This window comes from Triturus cristatus, chromosome 12, assembly GCF_964204655.1.
Source record: "Triturus cristatus chromosome 12, aTriCri1.1, whole genome shotgun sequence".
Taxonomy (NCBI): Eukaryota; Metazoa; Chordata; class Amphibia; order Caudata; family Salamandridae; genus Triturus; species Triturus cristatus.
Window position 1 is genome coordinate 50,652,550 of NC_140595.1, and position 21,344 is coordinate 50,673,893.

Below are 21,344 nucleotides of genomic sequence, written 5' to 3' on the forward strand. Positions count from 1 at the left end.
CATTTTTCTGTAGCACTGTTATACCCGAAAATGTTGTGTGCTTTATAACTTACTATAGCAAGTTACATTTAATAAACTGCTGGTTAAGATTTCACAGGTGGAATAGTTACAGTAATAAGTTCAAACTTATGTAGCTGATGAGTTTATGCAAAGTTATTTAAAAAAAAAAAATTACATTTACTTCAAATGAAGTCCAAATTGATGTGTTTTCAACACTATTATGAAGAAGAGATCTGGTTTTGTACTGATTAGGGCACAAAGAGAGCTGTGTAAACAGGTTGCGGCACTAGTGAAGGAAGTATTTAGTGCTAACACATGCTGTTTCCAGCAGACTTTTCAGCTGGCTACTTGGATGAACCTGGTACTGTGGGACTGCAACATTGAAAGGCAGAACATCAGTTTAAACTTCGTGTTTGGTTTGGTTTGGATTTTGGTTGGAGGACAGGCTCTTGTTGGGGTATTTACTAAGATTTTGTGAGTGTAACCTGTCCACTCTGGTGGCTTTATAAAAGGATATGCATGGTAGTCGTATGGCATGGTCTTTGGGCTGTGAAGAACTGGGTTGTTATCCTAACGTTTCCAGCTGCTCTTTTGACAAAGCCAACGTTCCTCTTCTCCCGGCGCTAGTTCTCTTAACTTTAAATTTGGAATTCACAACCTTGAGTAAATGCCCACAATAAGCTCCATGTTTATTTGGACATTTTAATAGTCTTTCAAAATCGTATTGACAGCATTTGCTTCCTTGTTAGTTTAAAAGATGTTATTGTAAAGCCCAAAAGCATCATTGCTTGTCCTCTGTGTGAACTGCAGCTTATTATGTCAATACCGCACTCTTTCTGATAAAAACATTTGTCTTGCAGTTGTGGTTATGTTCTCCAAATAGTTACATTATCTGCCAAGAATAATAACAAGGACTTGTCTTTTGAGTTGGCATGCTTAATATGTTTTTATGGCTGGCACATTGCAGGCTACCACTTTAAGGAAACACAGATAGCTAAGCAGCTAGAAATCTGAAAAGGTTTGTGGTACATTCCGATCTGAATCACAGGTGGACCTGTTTGCCACTCTCAGGAACCTGCACTGGTCAGAGGTCTAGGTATCCAGTATCCGTTGCAGGCAAGCTTGGAAGCGGGTGGGGGAACGCATTTCGATTGAGGTGGTATTTTCCACTTCATTACCTGTTTCCACACATATCTTTAATTGCTGTTAACTGGCTAAGATGGTGTGATATGCAGATTTACTGCAACACCTCCTGTATTCCCTGCTCCGTCGACATCCAGAGTTTTTATCCTTTCTCAGCCAGAGGAAAACGTCCATCCCCCCCCCCACCTCCAGCTGCAAGAGTCTCCTTCAGGCCTTGGGACTAAGTTATAGCACTTCCAATTGCAATCAGAAGTGGTCTATTTTTTCTGTCAGCGCACTGACCCTCCATAAAATCAATACAGTCAGGAAGATGTAATCGATTCATCACATGATGTGTGGAGCAAAATGTGGATACACTAAAATTATATCTATTGGAAGTCCTATGTATTGCTTTGTCGCTGACCCGACAGGGTAGTGCATTGGGCACTGTTAGAGGCAACGTTGCAATCCTGTCACTATTAATTCATTCGCCAGATCAGCCTTCCCTATTCTAAGCCCCATTTGGATCAGATTTCGTAGGATCCTCGCTTATAGTCATAAACACAGAATAGCAAGCGTATCCCTAATCCACAGTTGCAAGTCTTGTTACAGGCCAGTCAGATTTGTTACTGTTTGTTTTTTCTTTGGCCAACAGGGACTTCTAATTGGCATTGTTAAAGGTTATTAGTTGGCTCTTTTGGCATTTTTTATTTTTTCTGTAATGTGTTTATTGGCATTTTCTGAGTTGCAATACAAAAACAGTAAGTATCATCGGATTCGATAAGTTCTTTCAGCGTTACATCAACAGCATATTCCACTAGCAGTGGTATATTGGGCAAATACCTGTTCAGTGTTCCTAAAGGTCACCACAAGCCCCTTCCCCTCCCCCACCCGTCACCCCACCCTGAGAGATCATTGTGAGTCAGTGAGCGTGAGTCTGTAATGTGTGAGCCACGGCTTCCATATTTTCCAGAACTTTTTGGGACAGCCCCGTGCTTTATAAGTCGTTTTCTCCCCCAACATATACATATCCATACTCTTTCTCCATTCGGTCAGTGATGGGCTCAGCACAGCCCCACATGCCTTAGCCAGGTCGCGCTTTGCCACAACTAATTCAAACTGAAGCAGGGTTAACTTTGGTCTGGGGAGGTCAATCTCCGTGGATATTCCCAACAGAACAAACAGGGGATTCAAGGGTAACGTGTCCTCCAAGATAGCTCCTAACTCTTCCAGCAGGGTTGCCCAGTACACTTGGATCTGCGAACACTCCCAAACTGTGTGGAAGAATGTACCCTCAACCGTGTTACATCGCAGACAGTTGGGCGTCTCCGCCCTCCCTATGCGGTGGAGTCGAGCCCTGTCATAATAGGCTCTATGTAGGTATTTGAATTGGATCAGTCTAAGACGTGACTTGATGGCTACCTCCCGGGGATGCATCAGCGCCATTTCCCAATCCAGGTCCTCTATCTCTCCCAGGTCCGACTCCCATTTCGCCCTCAACTTCTGCAGGGAATCTGGCTTGTTATTGATTATAGTTCTATATGTCCAACATACTGCTTTTTCCCCGATTTCACCCATCAGGAGTTGCCACTCTAAAGGTGTGTATTCAAGGATGTTACTGGTATCTATGCGTTGTGCCCGCCACGCGTGCGCCTGCTGTAAGTACTTATAGTGTTGCGTCTGATTCATGTCATACTCAGTTTGAAGATGAGAGAAGGTTGCCAGCTCCTTACAATATAATATGTCCTTAAGTTGTGAAATGCCCAGTAAATCCCACTTCCGGAAACCTCGCAGTTTTGCGATTTCTTTAAGCCGGTTTTCCACCCAAAACGGGGTCTCCCTGGTCACCCAGCCATCCCATTTCATCTGCCTTTTTCCATGCCCCTATAATGATCCGTGTAGCTGTTCAGAGCCCCGCTCCCCATAAATGTAGTGCGTGTGTGAGCGCCCGGCTAATTGTGTGCGTTCAAGTGCGTATGTGGGGTGGTCCCCTTCCACATGTTCCCATTCGTTCACCACAATTAAATGATCCGCCCAATAGTATGCCTGAAGGTCGGGTAGGGAAATGCCGCAGTGAGTCATCAATTTTAGTGAACACCCCAACCTGGAATCAGCTGATAGGTGTTTTGCAGAACGTATAAGAATTTTGGGAGCACTATCATTTTGTAAAGCGTTGCCCTGCCTAGCAGCGTCAACGGCAAGGACTTACATCTCTCCACATCTGCGCGAAACTCCCCGAGCACCCTGTAAAGATTGCGATCCAGCGCCACTGCTGTATTTGTCGTGACATAAATCCCTAGGTACTTTTTGCCCTCAGGGTCGAACTGAAGTCGGCTTGGGCAGGCGTTGTACCCACCACTTAAGCCCACCGATAAAGACATTATTTTTCCCAGTTAATTTTATTTCCCGCATGTGCGCCGTAGGTTTCGCAACTTTCCATAATATTAGGGAGCGTCGTTTTCGGGTTTGTAACATACATCAGTATGTCATTGGCATATAGAGAGATGCACTCATCCGAGTCCACATTCTCTCTTCCCCGGAATCCCGTTATGCCCGGGTGCGCTCAGATGACACATGCGAGGGGCTCCAGAACCAGAGCGAGGAGGAGAGGGGACAAGGGGCATCTTCCTATTAAGAATTCCCGGGACACCCCACCATTCACTCTGGTTCTGGCCAGGGGTCTTTAGTAGAGAGTGGCGATCCATTGCCTGAATACCGGGCCAAATCCAAACTCCTCCAAAGCGGACATAAGAAAGTGCCAATGAACTGTGTCGAATGCCTGTTCGGCATCGAGGGACAGGATGAGATGTGGGTCTTCTCTTGTGGTCACCACCTCTAGCCAATTATGTAACCTCCGCAGGTTAAGCCTCATCGACCTCTTTGGCATAAAGCCAGATTGATCCCGATGAATGAGACCACTAATTACCGCGGTGATCCTGTTGGCTAGTATTCTGGCCAATATTTTGGTCTCCATGTTAATAAGGGAGATAGGCCGTTACGAGCTACACTTCTGTGGCGGTCTGTCCTTCTTGGGAATCACCACAATCGTGGCCGTCTGCAGATCTCTGAGAAGACTGCCCGCCTCGTGCGCCTCTAGGTATAGTTGGAGGAGGTAGGGGCTAAATAGCGTCACGTTCTGCTTAAAAAATTCAGGAGGGAGCCCACTAGGGCCCGAAACCTTCCCAGTTTTCAACTGTCTGATGGCTGCATTAATTTCCTCCTTTGTGATCTTTTCATCCAGTGTCTGTGACTCGCTGGCTGTTAGCTTAGGGAACTGTATTGTCTGCAGATATGCCTGGATTTCTGACGGCTCAGCCAGAGCACATTGCGTGTAAAGGGCCTCGTAATACCCTGCGAAGTCATTAGCTATTGCAACGGGAGTTGTATGAGTCTGGCCGTCCTCTGTCTGTATCAAGACCCCCCACCTACTCTCTAGCTCTTTTTTGCTAAGCCACGCAAGCAGTCTATCTGTCTTGTCACCTGCATCGTACAGACGTCGATGCATTGCTTGTAACGCGTGTTGCGCATCTTTTTTGGCCAACGCAAAATATTCCCGTAGAAGAAGTTGTAAGCTGCTCAACAAAGAAGGGTCGTCACTCCCAATAGCTTGTGTTTCAATCTGCAATAATCCGGATTCAAGCACTGCAATCTCTTCACCTTCTTTCTGTTTTTTATGGGCAATATTGTTCTGGGCCCTATCCCGCAGTACGGGTTTGTATACCTCGCATAATGTGATGGCAGAATCCACTGTCGCCACGTTTTCACAAAAGTAAAATTCCGTGCCCACCCTGATTTCCCTAGCGACGTGGGGGTCCTTCAATTCCAATGAATTGAGCTTCCATTCCCCGGCCGGATGTTGTGTACGGGTACACGCTGTGAGCCACAGGGCCAAATGGTCCGAAACGCCTCTCGCCAGGTATTCTAACTTGTGTATCTCCCCTACCTCTCCCGCTGGGGCCAGTAGGTAGTCTAACCGTGAAAAGGCTTTGTGGGCACCTGAATAAAAGAAATAGGCTCTGGTCTGGGAGTGGTACCTACGCCATATGTCAGTAATTGTCAGAGTGTCCGCGGACCGTTGAGTGGTGTCTCTTTGGGGCCTCCCGTTGGGACAATCGTACGGTCCAGAATGGGATCCATTACGTCATTGAAGTCTCCCCCAAATAATGTGTGTGTGTTGGAGCCCACTTCCAACAGGACCGCTGCGAGCTTCTCCAGCGTTTGTTTTTGTAATCTGGGAGGTGCATATACACTAATGAAAGTGATGTTTTGTATGTCCCACACACCATAAACCACGTCATATGTGCCATTGGCATCTATCCATGAGCGCTCAAGTCTGAAAGGCTGGCTTTTCCTAATTATTATTGCCACCCCTCTTGCCCCAGTGGAGAACCTGGCATGGGCTAGTGTCTTATACACCCCTCGGCCTAAGAACCCGCAGTGTGTGCCCTTTAGATGTGTCTCCTGCAGAAGGATGACATCCCCCCCCCCCCCCCCAGCCTGCCTCCTCAAACTGCTCCCTGTCCCTCCAGTTCCCTCCGGCTCGGATCTACTGGCCTTAACTACGCTATCTGAGGGAGGGCCAGGCTCTCGAGAAGCTAATGTCGAAAACTAGCTAGTAGGCATGGAGTCCCCACACAAACTTAAACAATTCAAGAAGTCCAACCTAAAATAAAAGGATAAAAACAGAAAGGGAAGGGGGGAGAAGGGAAAGGAAATATAAGGGAAAGGGACGCAGGAAAGTCAAATACAACAGGGGAAACAGAACACTTGCCAGGTACCGTTCATCCTTCTTCTTTATCTGCGTGCTGGGTCCGAGTGTCCGTGCCATTCTCAGTGCTTGCCTCTCCCTGATTTTCCAGGAGATTAATGTTTTGCAGCAAGGGGTGATCTTACTCTGAGTCCGTTGTAATGTCCTGATCGGTGCAGTCCGCCGAGCACTGAGTATGCAAGTTCCTCCATCCGCAATGTCCCTCTGGGTCTATCCGTGCGGTGTATGCTTTCAGAGTCCGAGGCCCATGGTTTTGACCCTGCCACCCTCCTACTCCGACATGGCGTCGTCCTACGTGTCGCACTCTTAAATGGAGTGTTCCTCCATTTAGGGCGCTGGGCTCTGGGTCTATCACTACGTACTGATGGGGCTTTCCCCGAGAGTGGTGCCGGAACTCCGGCTGCTCTCAGCAAAGGGCGCTCCTCCAGCCAATGCCAGGCCTCTTCTGGAGTATTGAAAAGCAACGTCTTGGCTTGATAGATCACCTTAAGTTTAGCAGGAAAACGGGAGGAGCCTAGCGCGCAACCAAGATGGCCGCGTAGGTGCGAGGCTCCCGAGGACCTCCGCGACCTCCTACATATATCCTGACAATATCCTGTCCTAGATGAGGGGACTGTGTTGGTGAGCCCGAGCTGAGGTGGCACCCGCTTTCCGCTTCCAAATTGGACCTCGGACTCCGGCGGAAGCACCGATTGAGATTTCCGGCCTTCTCCACGCCGGACCCCGGATTGGAGTTGTGGGGTGATCCGGAGGCAAAGTCAACAACAGCGGCGGGCTGGGCGCGGCGGCTCGCGTACCCCGCACTTTCACTTTCGCTTTTGCACCCTCCTTGCTGTCTCGGCGAGGTTGGGTCGCGGGGCACTGTGAGGTAGTGTGGCCCCGTTGGGGTGCCCTGCCGGCCCGCCGGCTGTGACTTGCCCCGTGGCCCTGTGGTGACCCCCGCCCCGGATCCCGTGAACCGGCTTGCCCGCCCTTTACGACGTGCCTGGCACGGCCGTGGGACTGGAACCATGTCCACAAAGCAAGATGGAGATCGGGCAAAGGTGAAATCGACCCGACGTGGCGCAGTCCACCAGTCTAACAGCATGGACCGCTATACCCTCCAGAAGGGATCTCCCGAGGTGCCGCGTAGGTCCCCTGAGGGCCCGACTGATGCTCCTGCTCTGCCCGCGGACCTGACCCTGCGAGACGTGATGGGCGCCATCGCTGAGATGAAGGCCTCGGTGGACCAGCGTTTTGATACACTGGCGCAGAAAATTGACTCGGTCCTTGTGGATGTTGGCCTGGTAAGGGCCGATTTATCCAAGACTAATGACCGGGTCGATTCGTTGGCCCACACCACATCGGGCCTCACGACGGATGTGGCAGCCCTCCAAAAGGAGGTGCGCCGGCTTGGCCAGGCGAGCGCGCTGATGGATCGTCGCCTGGAGGATTCTGAGGGTCGGGCCCGGAGGAACAATGTCCGTATTCTCGGGGTGCCTGAGGGACGGGAGGAGGCGGCGGCGGATCTGTTCGTGGAGGACTTGATTCTCACCCACCTCCAGCCCCGGGGACTGAGTAAATTCTTCGCGGTGGAGCGGGCCCACAGGGTTCCCGGGGGAAGGCCCAAGGCCGGAGCCCCCCCGAGGCCTCTCATCGCCCGGATTTTCAACTTTCGGGACAGAGACGCTATCCTGCAATCCTCCAGACTACAGGGGCCGGTCAGACTCGACAATATGGATATAAATTTTTATCCTGACTTCACCCCAGCGGTCCAAAAGCAGAGACTAAGCTTTCTCGGAGTCAAACGTCGTCTACGGGACCGAAATCTCAAGTACGCTATGCTTTTCCCGGCTAAGCTGCGGGTGGAGTTGGATGGCCGTACGCACTTCTTTGATCGTCCCGAAGCAGCCGGGGACTGGTTAGATACCTTGCCTGGGGATCGGGATCGGGGGGGTGGGGGGGGAGCGGTGGGGGGAGAGGGCCCGCCGGATCAGGACTGAGGGACTAATATTATGCCTCGCTCTGGACAAAATTGATGTCACTTTTGACTGTTCGCCTGTTCGAGTAAGTCTCCTCCTGTGGAGGTCGTGTGGGGTCTCTTGGGGGTTCTCCCTCCTCCTCTGGGGGTTTAGTTAGTTTCACCATCTATGGGGCGACAGGCACACTGCACTTTGGGGGGGCTGTTTGGGCTCATGCAGGGGTGCAGGGAGGGGGGAGTTCTGTTGGGGGGGGAGTTGGGGTGGGGTGTTGTTGTTCGTTTTTACCACAAGGCAAACCCTTTTCTGTATTGTTTTTAAGGTGCTCTCCGGGGGACGATTGATGGCTCCTGTGTGTGATGGGGGGTAGGGAGTTGACTTTGTTGTCTTGGAACGTTAATGGACTGGGGGATAGGATCAAACGAGGTGTGGTCCTGCAGTATTTGAAACTAATCTCACCCGATGTAGTCTTCCTGCAGGAGACGCACCTTATTGGAAACTCTTTTTGTGCCATGAATCGACGTGGCTATCGTTTGGTGGCCCACTCGGGCTTCACGTCGGGCTCACGGGGTGTGGGCATTATGGTGAAGAACTCGCTCCCGTTGGAAATTGATGAGGTGCGCCATGATGATAGGGGACGCTATGCTGTTTTAGTGGGGAGAATGGAAGGCAAAGTAGTGGTTTTTGTATCGGTATACGTCCCACCGGGGTTACAGGCGACCACTTTTGCAGACCTGGGGCGCCTCCTCCTGGGCCTTCCGGGGGTACTCCTAGTGGTTGGGGGGGACTTCAATGCGGTGGTTTCTGGGACTCTGGATCGTCACCCCCCTAGGGACCTCCCCCGGGCCCAGGCGTGGCTGTCTGGCCTCTTGGGTGCACTGGGATTGGTGGACTGCTGGCGCTTAAAACATCCCGCGCAGCAGCGGTGCACTTTCCACTCGTGGGCACATGGTGGCCTCTCGCGGCTTGATCGTGTCCTTGTCCCGGCGGCCTATGCTGGGAGTGTGGGGGAGGTGCGCCATCTGGCGCGGGGTATCTCAGATCATTCCCCGCTCCTGTTCCATTTTGATGTCCTTCCGAGGGGTGAGGGCACGGTAGTTCCCATCAATGCCTGGTACCTGCGCGACCCCACCATTCGCGCTGCTATGATTAAATCCCTGCAGCGATACTTTGATGAGAATGTGGGGTCCGTCCCTTCGGCTATCTCCTTGTGGGAAGCCTTCAAGACAGTTCTCAGAGGAGAGGCCCTGTCCCTCATTTCCCATGCCCGGAGGCACGAGCGGGAGGAGGTTACCCGGGTGGAGGCCGAAATTGCTGAATTGGAGGGTGATTTAGAGGGCGGAGTGACGGATGCTGCGCTGCATGTCCTACAGCTTGGGCGGGCGGCCTGCGGGGCCCTCGTTACGGAGGCGGCCAGGGGCCTCGGTGGGGAGCGGCAGGGGCGACTGTGTGATGTGGGTGATGGGGCGGGCAAACTGATAGCGTGGTTGGATGGAGGGGAGGGGGTGAATCGTGTGGTTCCGCTGGTTGGGGGGGCGGATGGTGTGAGTGTCGCCGAGCCAGAGGAAATTGTCTCCTGTTTCGCGGATTATTTCCGCGAGGTGTGTTCTCCGGTCTCTCCTTGCTCGGAGGGGGGCTCCCATTCCCTGCTTGGGGATATCGCGCTGCCCTCCCTCTCGGAGGAGGACAGGGTGTCGCTGGATGCCGCTCCTACATCCGACGAAATTGCCCTCGCCATACGTTCGGTTGCCTCTGGCAAGGCCATGGGCCCAAATGGCATCCCTATCGAGTTATATAAGTTGCGACCAGATGTACTGGCGCCCCACCTCCGCGCGATGTTCCTGGCGGCCCACTCGCTGGGCTCCCTCCCGCCGGACCAGCGTCTGGCTACTATCGTGGTGATCCACAAGGAGGGGAGGCCTCGGGACCGGGTCACATCCTATCGGCCTATCTCGCTGTTGAATGCGGAGCCCAAAATTCTCGCCAAGGTGCTGGCCAATCGGCTGGTCGGCGTGGTGGGCGACCTGGTTCACCAAGACCAGTCCGGCTTTATCCCCCATCGCAATACAGCCCTTAATCTGCGGCGCTTGCACGGGGTGCTCGCACGTGTCTCATTCGTGCGGGAGCCGGCCATTTTGGCGTCCTTAGACGCCACTATGGCGTTTGACACGCTTGAGTGGCCATACATTTGGGCGATGCTGGCGAAGTTTGGATTCGGCCCGGGCTTCATCAGTTGGGTCAAATTGTTGTATTCGGGCCCATTGGCGCAGGTGGTGGTGAATGGAAGAGTTTCGGCCCCATTCGAGCTGGGCCGGGGCACGCGACAGGGCTGCCCCTTGTCGCCGCTCCTGTTTGCGCTGGCCTTGGAGCCCCTGGCGGAGTGGCTGCGGTGGCACCCCTCCATCCGTGGACTCCGTTGGACCCCCGAATATGAGGGCCGTGTGTCCCTATACGCTGACGACATCCTTTTGTACCTAGCCTCCCCACGTAAGTCACTCATAGTCCTGGTTGATGTTTTACGTTCATTCGGCCGGAACTCAGGCCTTGTCATCAACTGGGCTAAATCATGCGTGTATGTGCTCTCTGGGGAGGCTCCTGTCCTTCCGCGGGGTTGTCCGATTCAGATTGCCTCTCAGGGGTTTCGATACCTGGGTGTCTACATTACTCTGGACCCAGAGGCTCGCTACGAGCGGAACTTGCTTCCCCCTCTCCAGCGCTTGAAGGAGGACGTCGTGCGCTGGCGGCGCCTGCCGCTTTCGCCGCTCGGCCGGGCGGCGTTGTTTAAGATGATGTCGTTGCCACGTTTCTTATACGCTCTCCAGAGCACTATGGACCCAGTCCCGGCGCGCTACTTCCGTGAGGTGGAGAGTTTACAGCGCCGCCTGTTCTGGGACGGGAGGCCGCGCATTGCCCTGGCGAAGTTGACGCTCCCATGGTGTGACGGGGGGATTGCCCTCCCGGACGTTGAACGGTGTTGCTGGGCCTCCCAGCTAGCTGCAATTAACCATGGCCTCTATGGGCCCGCCTTGAGCCCGGCGTTTGGGATGGACAAGATGCTGCTGCCCGGTGGCGACTACGGTCGGGCGCTCTACTCTGGCGCGCCCGACGCTCGCTTGACGGGACCTACGCGTGTCATGGTCAGAGTATGGCATGCGGCTGGTGCAGCTATGGGGTGGAAGGACCGTTTGACCCGGGCGTCACCGCTGTATGCGTCTGAGAAGTTGGGCTCTCTCTGGACCTCGAAGGGCTTCGCGAAATGGGACATGATAGGCATCAGTAAAGTGGGGGATCTCTGGTCGAGGGGAGGATTTAAAACATTTGAGATGCTGCAGACGGAGTTTCAGTTGCAGGGCAGTGAATACTTTCGATACCTGCAGATCCGTCATGCACTGGGCTCCGTCTTCCCAGACGTCGCCTCCATCCCGGAGTCTTCCCCCCTGGAGGATAGAGTGCTAGATGGCCACGTCCCAGACAGTACGATCTCCCTTATTTATAAAAAACTGATTAATGATCGATCGGGCTTGCTGATTGGCCTTCGCGAGGCTTGGGTTGCCGACGGTCTGGAATTGGACGATGAGGACTGGATCTCCGCGGTGGCCTCTCCGAAGGAGGTGGCTATACCGGCTCGCCTTCGCTTCGTCCAGCTCAAGATACTCCACCGGGTCTACATGACGGGGCCAAGGCTTCAGCGCATGGGCTATACTGTGGATGGATTGTGTAGGCGTGGTTGTGGTGCCGTGGCGACCTTCCTGCATATTTTATGGGAATGCCCGAAGGAGGAGCGATTCTGGCGCGGTGTGCACGAGGTCCTGCGAGTGGTTACGCGTGTTGCGCTGCTGCCGGAAGCGAGGAGATGCCTGTTGAGTGTGTGGGAACCAACTGACTACTCGGCTCCGCAAACGTGGTGGGTGACTCTGGGATATATGGTTGCTGGGCGTGACATTGCGCAACTGTGGGGATCCCGGAACCCCCCGACGGTGTCGGCCTGGAAAGAGCACATGGACTGGTGCATGTTTCGAGAGAGGGTGGTGTGTGTGGCGGGGGGTGGGCCTGGGACGTGGGTGAAAGTGTGGGGCCCCTGGAGCGCCTACCGTGGGAGTATTTGCGCGCCACCATTGCTGCCTGCTGCCTCACCAGCCCCGTCCCCTTAGCTGACCCCTTCCCCTAGCCCCGGGCACAGGGTTCCCCCAGTCCTCGCTCTGTTTCCCTTCCCCTCCTTGGACTCCTCTGATAGTTGGGGTTCTCCATTGGGGAGCACGTGCTGCTACTTTCGACTGTAGGGTAGCCTTGTGGGTGTTGTTTTCTTGTTGTTTGTATAAAATGAAACCGCACTGTGACGTATTATGGCTGTGGCCCATGATGTTGATGACTCCTGCTTATGCTCCTTTGTAACGCCAAGTGTTCTATGAACGTATGCCATATGTTTCTGCCATTCCTAGCGGCCGGCCGGAAGGTTGTGGGCCCATATTTGTATATTCTTGAGATTTGTAATAAACGGTTTCAAAAAAAAAAAAAAAAGTTTAGCAGGAAAGAGGGGCATGTACGTGATTTCAGCTGTCATAGTTTATCTTTCACAGAGTCAAATGTTTTGCGTTGCTTCTGCACCTCTCGGGAATAGTCCGGAAACACCAAGATCCTAGTATTGTCCATTGGAATTTCCCCCTTTTGCCTGAATTCTCTGAGGATAAGATCTCTGTCTTGATAGTTAAGGAACCTCGCGATCAGCGGACATGTCGGGGCTCCCAACGGAGGCCGGGTCCCGGGTATTCTGTGTGCTCTCTCGATTATGAAACATGGCGAAAAGCGCGCACCAGGGAGTGAGCCCAGCAGCCATTTATATGCGGGTAGGCACTCGCGTCTGTTCCTTCAACGGCCTCCGGAAAGCCAAGAAAGCCAAGATTGTTTCGTCGGGCTCGATTTTCAGCATCGTCGACCCTCCAGAGCACGCCTCCGTTTGGGCCTTGACCTCTCCCCGGAGCGTGTGGGTGGTGTCCTCAACCTCCGATATGCGGGGCTCTGCTTGTGTGAATTTCTCAGATACATTCCGCAGGTCTTGGCGGATCAGGTTAATGTCGTTTTTGATTTCACAAATTTTACCTTCCAACACTTCTCTGGAAGACTGAATCGCTTGAAGGATGACATTATTAGCCGGTGGGTCTGCTGAGGCAGAGGCAGGGGGGACCGTCCCATGCAATGGTTTAGTAAATTTGTCCATCTTCCCCTGTATCTGTGATTTGGGGTCTTTGCCTCGCACCGTCTGCGACTGCCTCCCGTGCGGGCAGCAAGGAGACAATGCTAGGGGAACCACGGGGCCACCCGTATCTGTAGGCCGTTCGCCCTCAGTGGTCGTCCCCCCGCGTGGCCACCGCAGCGGCGGTTTTCCTCAAAAGCTTTCCCTCGTAGGGGACGTCAGGATCCCCACCTATGCCCGTGGTGGCAGGGGGATCCAGCCGTCGCTAGTCCAGCGTGGTGCCGTGCCGAACACACCACTTGACGGAGGTCGTCCCCACACTGTGGTCGCCTGTATTAGGGCAGAGTCCTCATTCCCATCCGCCGAGTCATTTATCGCTCCCTCTCTGTCTCACAGGGTTTGCGTGCGTTGGGCAGAAAAAAGGGGCGGGGGGCCCAGGCCCAGTCTCCCACAGTCCCCGGTGTCTCAAATCTCTGCCCCTATGGTTAGGCGGGGTCTCCCCGTCGCGCCGCCGTCCTCGTTGGCCTTCTCGAGGATCCCTCACACCACACTGCCGGTCTTTCGGCGCTACACCAGGCGGGTCCCCAGGTGTGAGTGTAGGTCCACAGCCCCGATCACAAAGTATGCCGGCTGGTGGCCAGTCAGGGGGCGGGGGAGGGGGCTCTCCAGCGCCGACCCAGTAGGCCTCCGGGCCCTTCTCTGCTGCGCTCCCTGAACCCCACACCGGCTCACCTCGCCGCCTCCAGTCTGTGGCCCCAGAGCGGTCTCCAATCGGTCCTCGTTCTGACGGGCTGTTTGATGTCTCTTGCCCCCTCTCAAGCAGCCCCTGGGCGCAGCACAGGTCCGGGCCCTTCCGCGCGGTCGCACCCGACTCTGTGCAACCAGGCTCACTGTCTTTCGCTGGCTAGTCTACCACCCAGTGGGCAGTCAAACTGTGCCGAGGCCCCACAGTACCGCCGGGTCCCCGCCGGCAATCCTCCTGGCTGATTATGGGGTTCCCCCAGGCCACGGTCTCCGCTGCGGCGTGACCGGGCCCCAAGGCGCACAGGGGCACACCCGGTCATGATACCTCCGTTTCTCCCTTCTCAGACTCGCGCTGGTAGGCAGGAACACCACCACCGGCGCTGATGCCTCACCGCAGGGCTCCTCACTAATCACCGGCCCCTTGCGTGCCGTCTCTCCATCCACCGCTATCTTCCTCACAGCCCAGTACTGTGCCACACCAGCATCCAGCGCGCCGAGGATGAAGAAGGGAGTAGGAAGAAGAAAGGGGGGATAGATCGGAGCCCGCCCGGCGCCCTCTCCTCACCACTCCTGTCCACCCCGGTCCGAGGGCAGCCCGCAGCCCCCCGGCAACGTCTTCCTTACTTCTGGGAGCTCAGGCTGCTGCCATTTTGTCCGCGGCTGGGTCTCTGATTCTCTCTGCGTTTCTCACCGATATGTGCCACTATTTGCCAAAACAGGCCGATCTGGGCACAAGTGTGATCTTCCAGCACTCAGTCTGTGATTTTCGGAGCAGGATCGTAAGAGCGAGTGAAGGATTGAAGCAGGATCAGTTGTCGGCCATCGGAGCTCCGGTCGGACACGTCTAGTCTGCCATGCCGCTGGCAACGCCCCCCTCATTTGGCATTTTTGACATTTACAGACCCAGTCATCCCCGTTCAAAAGACCTGTTGTTATGATACTTCTCAAAGGTTTGATGCAAATGTTTCCTCAGCTCCTCACCTGTGTGATCTTCAAGCCTCTCGGAGGATTGAGGGCCCACTCTACCAGGGTCAAGTGTGCTTCCACTGCACTGGCTCGTCCAGTGTCTGTCCTTGATGATTATCAAGTTGCGACGTGGGGTGAAAAACTAACTGTGCGTATCAATGAATTCAAGACAGTCTCTTTCATTGTGGTTCAAGAGAAAAAATCCACTTCAAGGAGTTCCTTTTCAGCAGGACACTTCCAACTAAATGCATATGTTTCAGAATGCAGAACACACCTGGGTGCTCTTTCAGTGCAACGTTGTTGGCCGGAGAAAGAGAGTTCTCACATCATCAATTGCTTGGAGCTCAGAGCAGTCCATCTAGCTCACAAGGTCTTCTATCGTCTTTGCTGAGGAGCACTATTCTCATTAGGACAGACAACACCCACGCACTGCTGAACAAACAGCGGAATAACCTCTTACACTGGAGTCACAGGCAATCTGGTTGTGGGCCTTGTCTGGGCATTATCACTAAGGACAATTCATTAACCAGGTGTTCTACCAACAAGCATTTCCTAAGTGGAGCTTCCAAGGAGAATCACAAGTGGGTTTTGGAGGACGACATTCTTCACCAAATCTCCATAGATTGGCGCTGTCCAACAGTGTACCACTTCTCAACTTCACAAAACAAAAATTCCAAGACTTAGCGTCCATCATTGCAGAACCAAGCTCATTGGGCAGTACCCATTTGATGAACTGGTCTAGCACATTACACTTTTCCACCATTTTTATTAATACCTTTGGTAATATGGAAGGCTAGGACGTGCCAGACGATGATGATCCTCATTGTGCCAGACTGACTAAAGCAGTGAGTTGCCATGCAAACTGGACCTGTTAACTAGACTAGAGGGCCTGTTATTCTGTCTGAACCTGACATTATTGAATTTGGGGAAAAGAACAATTGATAGACGGAATGCTGAAAAATGTCAAACATTCACCCCAGTACAGAGATCTGGGCCTAAATCCATCCTTTTTTTTCTCACCATGCCATTCCAGTTTGGACCCAGCCATATGGAAATCAGTCTTGACCCTGCTTCCCATGGGAACCGTCCAGCCCGACCTGCCTAGCCAGGTTCTCTCTGGACCGGAAAAAGCATCCTGGGACCTGTTTTGGGGTATCACCCCATATCAGCTGAGATAGCTTGACTCCATTTTCATGACGAGCACGTGACCCACGTCTGGGCATACTGTCCTAATTAGGGTGACAAATGCAAAAAGAATGGTATTGAATTTGCCAGCATGGCTTCTGAGATCAGACAGTCATCTAAAGCTCTCCCTCAAAAATGCATGGAAATCCTAAAGGAAGCTATATGTCCTTGGACTAGGAATTGTTACTCCTTCAAATTGAAGAGGTTTTGTTAATATTTCCACAGAATGGCCACAATCCAAATTGAAGAGATTTTGTTAATGTTTCCCACAGAATGGTCATAATCCAAACTACTGCTGAAAAGACTGTCTTTCTTTCATACCTATGACACCTTTCTGAATTAAAGTTACAGTTCTCTCCCATCAGAGTACACTCTGCTGCTGTTACAGCTTGCAAAAAAGCCCAAAGCAGACCTAATTTTCCAATATTCCTGCAATCAAAGACTTTTTAGAAGGACAAAAGAAAGCTTTTCCTCTTGTAAGGACACTTACTCCTTCTTAGGGTCCTACCTTTGAACCTTTTCACAGGGTTCAGTCCAGCATCTTTCTTGTAAGACTGCTTTTCTAATAGCTTTAGCTCAGCTCATAGGACTAGCGGAATTCAAGCCCTTTTAGCTGCTGAGCCTTATACAGTGTTTCACACAGATAGGGTATTGATCCTTTCTTTGTCTCCAAAAGCAGTCTCAGCATTTTATGTTAATCAAGTTTTATCCTTCCAGTTTTATTTGCCTACACATTTTCCCTAGGAGAGTGTTCTCTACACTTGATAGACATTAGAAGAGGTCTTTGTTCTTATCTAGGTAGCACCACGTGAATGCACAAATCTAACCAACTGTTCACAACTACTGTCATAATCGCTACTTCAAAACAGTCCATATGTCATTGGATTGTAGCCTGCAAAACTTTAGTTGGCAAAACCCCTACTAGAGAAACATAGAGCCCTCTCGTCAAGAGATAAAACAACCACCACAGCCTGGCTGAGAAATATTTCTCTTTCAGACAGTTTGCAACACGGACACCTGGAAATCAGCACACACCTTCTCAAGACTTTATTACCATTTTTCACATTCAACGACTGACTCTTGTGTTAGTAGTAAAGCTAATTTAAAAAGCCTTGTTGGGACAAAAAAGTCCCCAGCATTGTGACGGAGAAGCACCCATGCCCTGAGTACCACAGCTTGATAGATAGCTGGATCCCTTGGTACTGATTTTTGGTCATGGATGAAAACTAATTGTGCATGTTTGCCATGACCAAGGCCTTTCTAATGGTGATGCGGTCTGATTAGACCAGGAGGGGCACACCAAGCACTATGCTTCTGATGTTAGAGCACTACTGCCCTCACCTTGAGTTAAGTGACATGAGCACCATGGTGGCAGCATACCCATTTTGTGCTCCGTAGTAGTCAATAGTGTGAACAGGCCTTTTTAGGTCTCGCCTGAGCCAGCGCATGTGCTGCTCTGGCGAGACATCCAGTGAGTGGGCTTTCAAAATTCCAACCACAGCTTTTGGGGTGGCATAAAGCGTGCGGTTACGTGCACAGTGACAAGCAGAGGTGCCATCTGGCTTTCCTCTCTCGTCATGGTGCGCGCACAACGCTTGCGATCACTTTCACTTTTGCCGCGCGCACCACTCGCAGGCTCACCTCCTGCTCCCCCTCTCAGTTAACAGCCCCTCCCCGCCACAGAGCACGTCTCGTGGCCACGCGTCTTGTTTTGGTATGTTTCCTTCTCCCCTCTCTCTGCAGTCCTTACACCCATGGCCTCCTCTTTCCACTTGATTCGATTGAAGCAAACATCAAGCAGTGGGTTGACCCAAAGTTCACTCTGCATATGCTTGCACCTGGCGTTGCCGTCCCGCTCCACTCAAACCCCCTTGGCTGCCTTTGCATTTCTACATTTCTTCGTGTCGTCATTTTTCCAAGCGCCTCGCTCCGCCCCTCCCCATCACAGAGCGCGATCACTTTCGCGGCCACTCGGCTCTTTCAAAGCTGTCTTTCTTTTGTGTTTTGCCAGCTGCTCCAGCAACATTGCGCTTTAACCTGTTTGTGGCTTGCTCCCACCCGAAGCTTCGGCCGTGTCACTTTCACAGCCGCGCGGCTCTTTCAAAGCTGTCTTTCTTTTATGTGTTTTGCCAGCTGCTCCAGCAACATTGCACTTTAACTTGTTTTTTTAAAACTTTCAGCGTGCCACTCGCTAATCTGCTCCATCCTGCAGCGCTGTTGGGTCGGATAAAAGGATGTACCTCGGGCAGATTTATAGTGGGCAAGGCATCCGCCGGCAGCGGCTGTAATTTAGCAGAGACCGCACACGAGAGGAGATAATCAGTTATCACCACGCCCCCATCCTTACACAGCTCTTTCAAGAACCGCAATCCCCGCAGGACTCCGTCAGAGTGCCGTGATTCCTCTCACGGCTCCCCCAATGCGCACCGATATTAACAGAGAGAGCACTGCGCACGCGCCCCGGACCCCACGAACCCCAAACGAGACGGCTTTGTCAATGACCCACCTCCTTACAGAGCCCCCACCCATGGCATAACTATACCAACACACCACAGCCGTCACACATTGGCCCACACAGAGATCTGTGCTTGTGCCACATAAATCGCACACGGCCTCTGTTGCAGCCAATCAGGACACAGCTCAGCAACGTACGCCCCTCTTTATGCAACTTGATCTCTACAGCTGTGCTGGTGCACCCCAGTCCTCACATGGCTCTATTGTACTGCCTGAGACTTCCAAACACTCGCAAGAGGATGTTTTGTGGCGAGAGGAAGGAGCGCAGGTGTCATTAGTGCAGCGGTTACAGTGGAGCCAAGGACCAGGTGTCAAGTGTGACGTACCCATTGCGCCTAATTTTGGCTGTCTTTTACAACACAATTTTGGCGGAAGTCCATTTCCTTGATTTCACTAGGACTCTGGGCTTTCTTGCTATTCCACTAGGAAAGGCCTTGGGGGCGACAGAATACTACAACCATTGAATTCTATCCAAGGGCCTACGTTTCTTAGTTGTACCAAACGCACTTGCAAAAATATGATTAAAAATCTGTGAGTTCAGCACATGCAATAAATCAAAGGCCAGATGATCTGTGTGTCATCTGCAGATTACAGTCTCTAAACCAACTGAGATAGGTCAGGAGGTCAAGAGGCTTCTGCAGGGTATTTATAAAGCCCCCAGGTTCCAGTCCAGTAAAATTAGTTTTTGCTTTACATATTTTATAAAACACCTTAACATTTTAAGGTGCAGGAATTTTCAGCAATTATGTCACAATTACTCTTTTTTGGTGCTGTCAAATGAGGGACATGGCATGGGCGTTTAGATTCCAAAAACAACATTTATTTGAATACAGCTATAATAAAAGCTGTTCCTTGCAGTTGGATACAGGACAGAGAAGGGACATGCAGACCTGAAAGTCATTGTAGTCAGTGAAGCACAAATATATACATTGTGGGCTTTAAGCACTTTCCCTGCGTTCCCCTATAGAAAATCAGAATGCCATGGCTAAACCTTGTACCTTATAAGTGTTTAGCCATGCAACAGTTGATGTTGTTGCACCAAGGATATTGTGCTGCATAACTAAATACTTATAAGGTCCTAAAAGCAAGACCTATTGGCTATGCCAATGCTTGTTACCTGTGTCACTGGAATAGGACCTATTGGCCCGCTCACAGAAAGTCCTGTGGTTTTGTAATGAACTCTCCCTTGACCTGCATTGATTGTGTGGAACGCCGGACAGCACATGATACCTAGAGACGAACACCAGCCTTCTGAGAGAGGGAAGCTGCGCTCGAGGCTGCCCCGCTCCCTCCACGGGAAGCGTCCTGGAAGGAGAAGGCTCAAGCGTACGGCAGTGAGAGACCAGCCCCCCAGGGTCCGTTCGTTGGTCTGACGGCCGGCCCCGGAGAGCAGGGGAGAGCCAGGGGGAACCCGAAGAGGAGCCCGGCACACGGGGCGAAGGAGGAGCAGAGCGGCCAGGCAGGTGAGGCCCAGGAGTGCCCGTGCCCGCCCACACGCTCGCGATCCAGTAACTTTACTCTTGGAGACAGAGCAGTGGCAGCAACTGTGCGAGGGCCTTGTAAACCATCGATACAGCGTTTCCAGGAATCCTACTTTTTTGTTCCAGTGCACGCTCGTGCCCCCGAGAAAGGTTGCCTGTCTCTCATTTCACCCAGCTGACTTCTACCTTCAAGGTTTGAAGCTCTTCCCAGCGTGTGTTTGCGCTCACGCTAGGAGACTGCCTGTCTCCCTTCACTCTGAACTGATTTCTCAGCCCAATTCGGATTTTTTTCCCAACGAAGACTTTGCTACATTGTATCTCCTCCGAGGATCAGGTCAGCTGTTTCCTTTCTGTTTCTGTTGGCTTTCTTAAACGCTGAAAAACTCTGTGACTGCCTGACTGACCCTGTTAAGTTTATTATCGCCTGGCAAAAGACTTTCCTTTGATTGCAGAGAGCCTCTGTAGACCTCTCAGTGAGCAGTGACTGCTCTGTTATATTGTAGCAACTGACACAACTAGAAATGTAGCAAGACTCCTACTAGTCGTGGATTATTATTATTTTTTTTTTTCCTTTCTGGTGCACTCGGTCTCATTGAAGACAGAAGGAAGGCGTGTGCCTCTGACTTCTGCAAGACGGTAACATTTGAGCACCTCAACTCCGCTAAATAGAGTGAACTGAATAAGTTTCATTTTTTGGTTAACCCTGAAGAGACCTTGTCTTTAAAGCCCAGGCACCGCAACTGTGGAACTTGTTGCCTGCAGTGAGGACTCCAAGCCCCAGAGTGCTTCGCTCCCAGGAGGGAGGAACCAGCTTTGCCCTCGCGCTGAAAAAGCGCCACTGTTTTTTGAGGCGCGGGAACGCGCCTTCTGCCACAGCTTGTTGCCTGCAGTGGGGACTCCAAGCCCCAGAGTGCTTCGCTCCCAGGAGGGAGGTACCAGCTTTGCCCTCGCACTGAAAAAAAGAGGCAGGGCAGGGTTACCCCCCTAACATTGCTAGTGTGTCATCGGAGGGATCCATGTGATTCATACTAAGGTACTGTGCTGACTTTTGCTGCATACTGTCACTAGTTTTTAAAGACACTCAGAATCGATACCTGGGACAATCTCTGCTGTGATACTGTTTTTCTTTGTTGTTTTTGTTAAAACACCGCTTCATACGCTTTTATTCCACCCTATAGCATTTATTTAGCTTATGCTAGAGTAGCCATGGGCAAAAGGAAAGCAATGGAAGGCCTGGAGGGGGCAAAAGGAGCAATTAGTGAAGTGGGTAAGGTCAAAAAGGCAAGGAAAACTGTCAAACGCAGTGCTAATAGTTGTGCGATCGATAGAATCGAGACCCTAATCACAGAATGCGAACGGATTCTCGAAACTGAATTGCCTGTGGCCACTGGTGCTGAGAAAACCCCATTAGGGAG

The 21,344-nt window shown here is 52.0% G+C and overlaps 1 protein-coding gene across 1 annotated transcript in view; it reads left to right on the top strand.

Moving 5' to 3' along the window:
• ZFR2 (zinc finger RNA binding protein 2) overlaps nucleotides 1–21,344 on the top strand; it is a 701,383-nt gene that overhangs the window by 447,790 nt on the left and 232,249 nt on the right. The gene's annotated exons all lie outside the window — the stretch shown is intronic.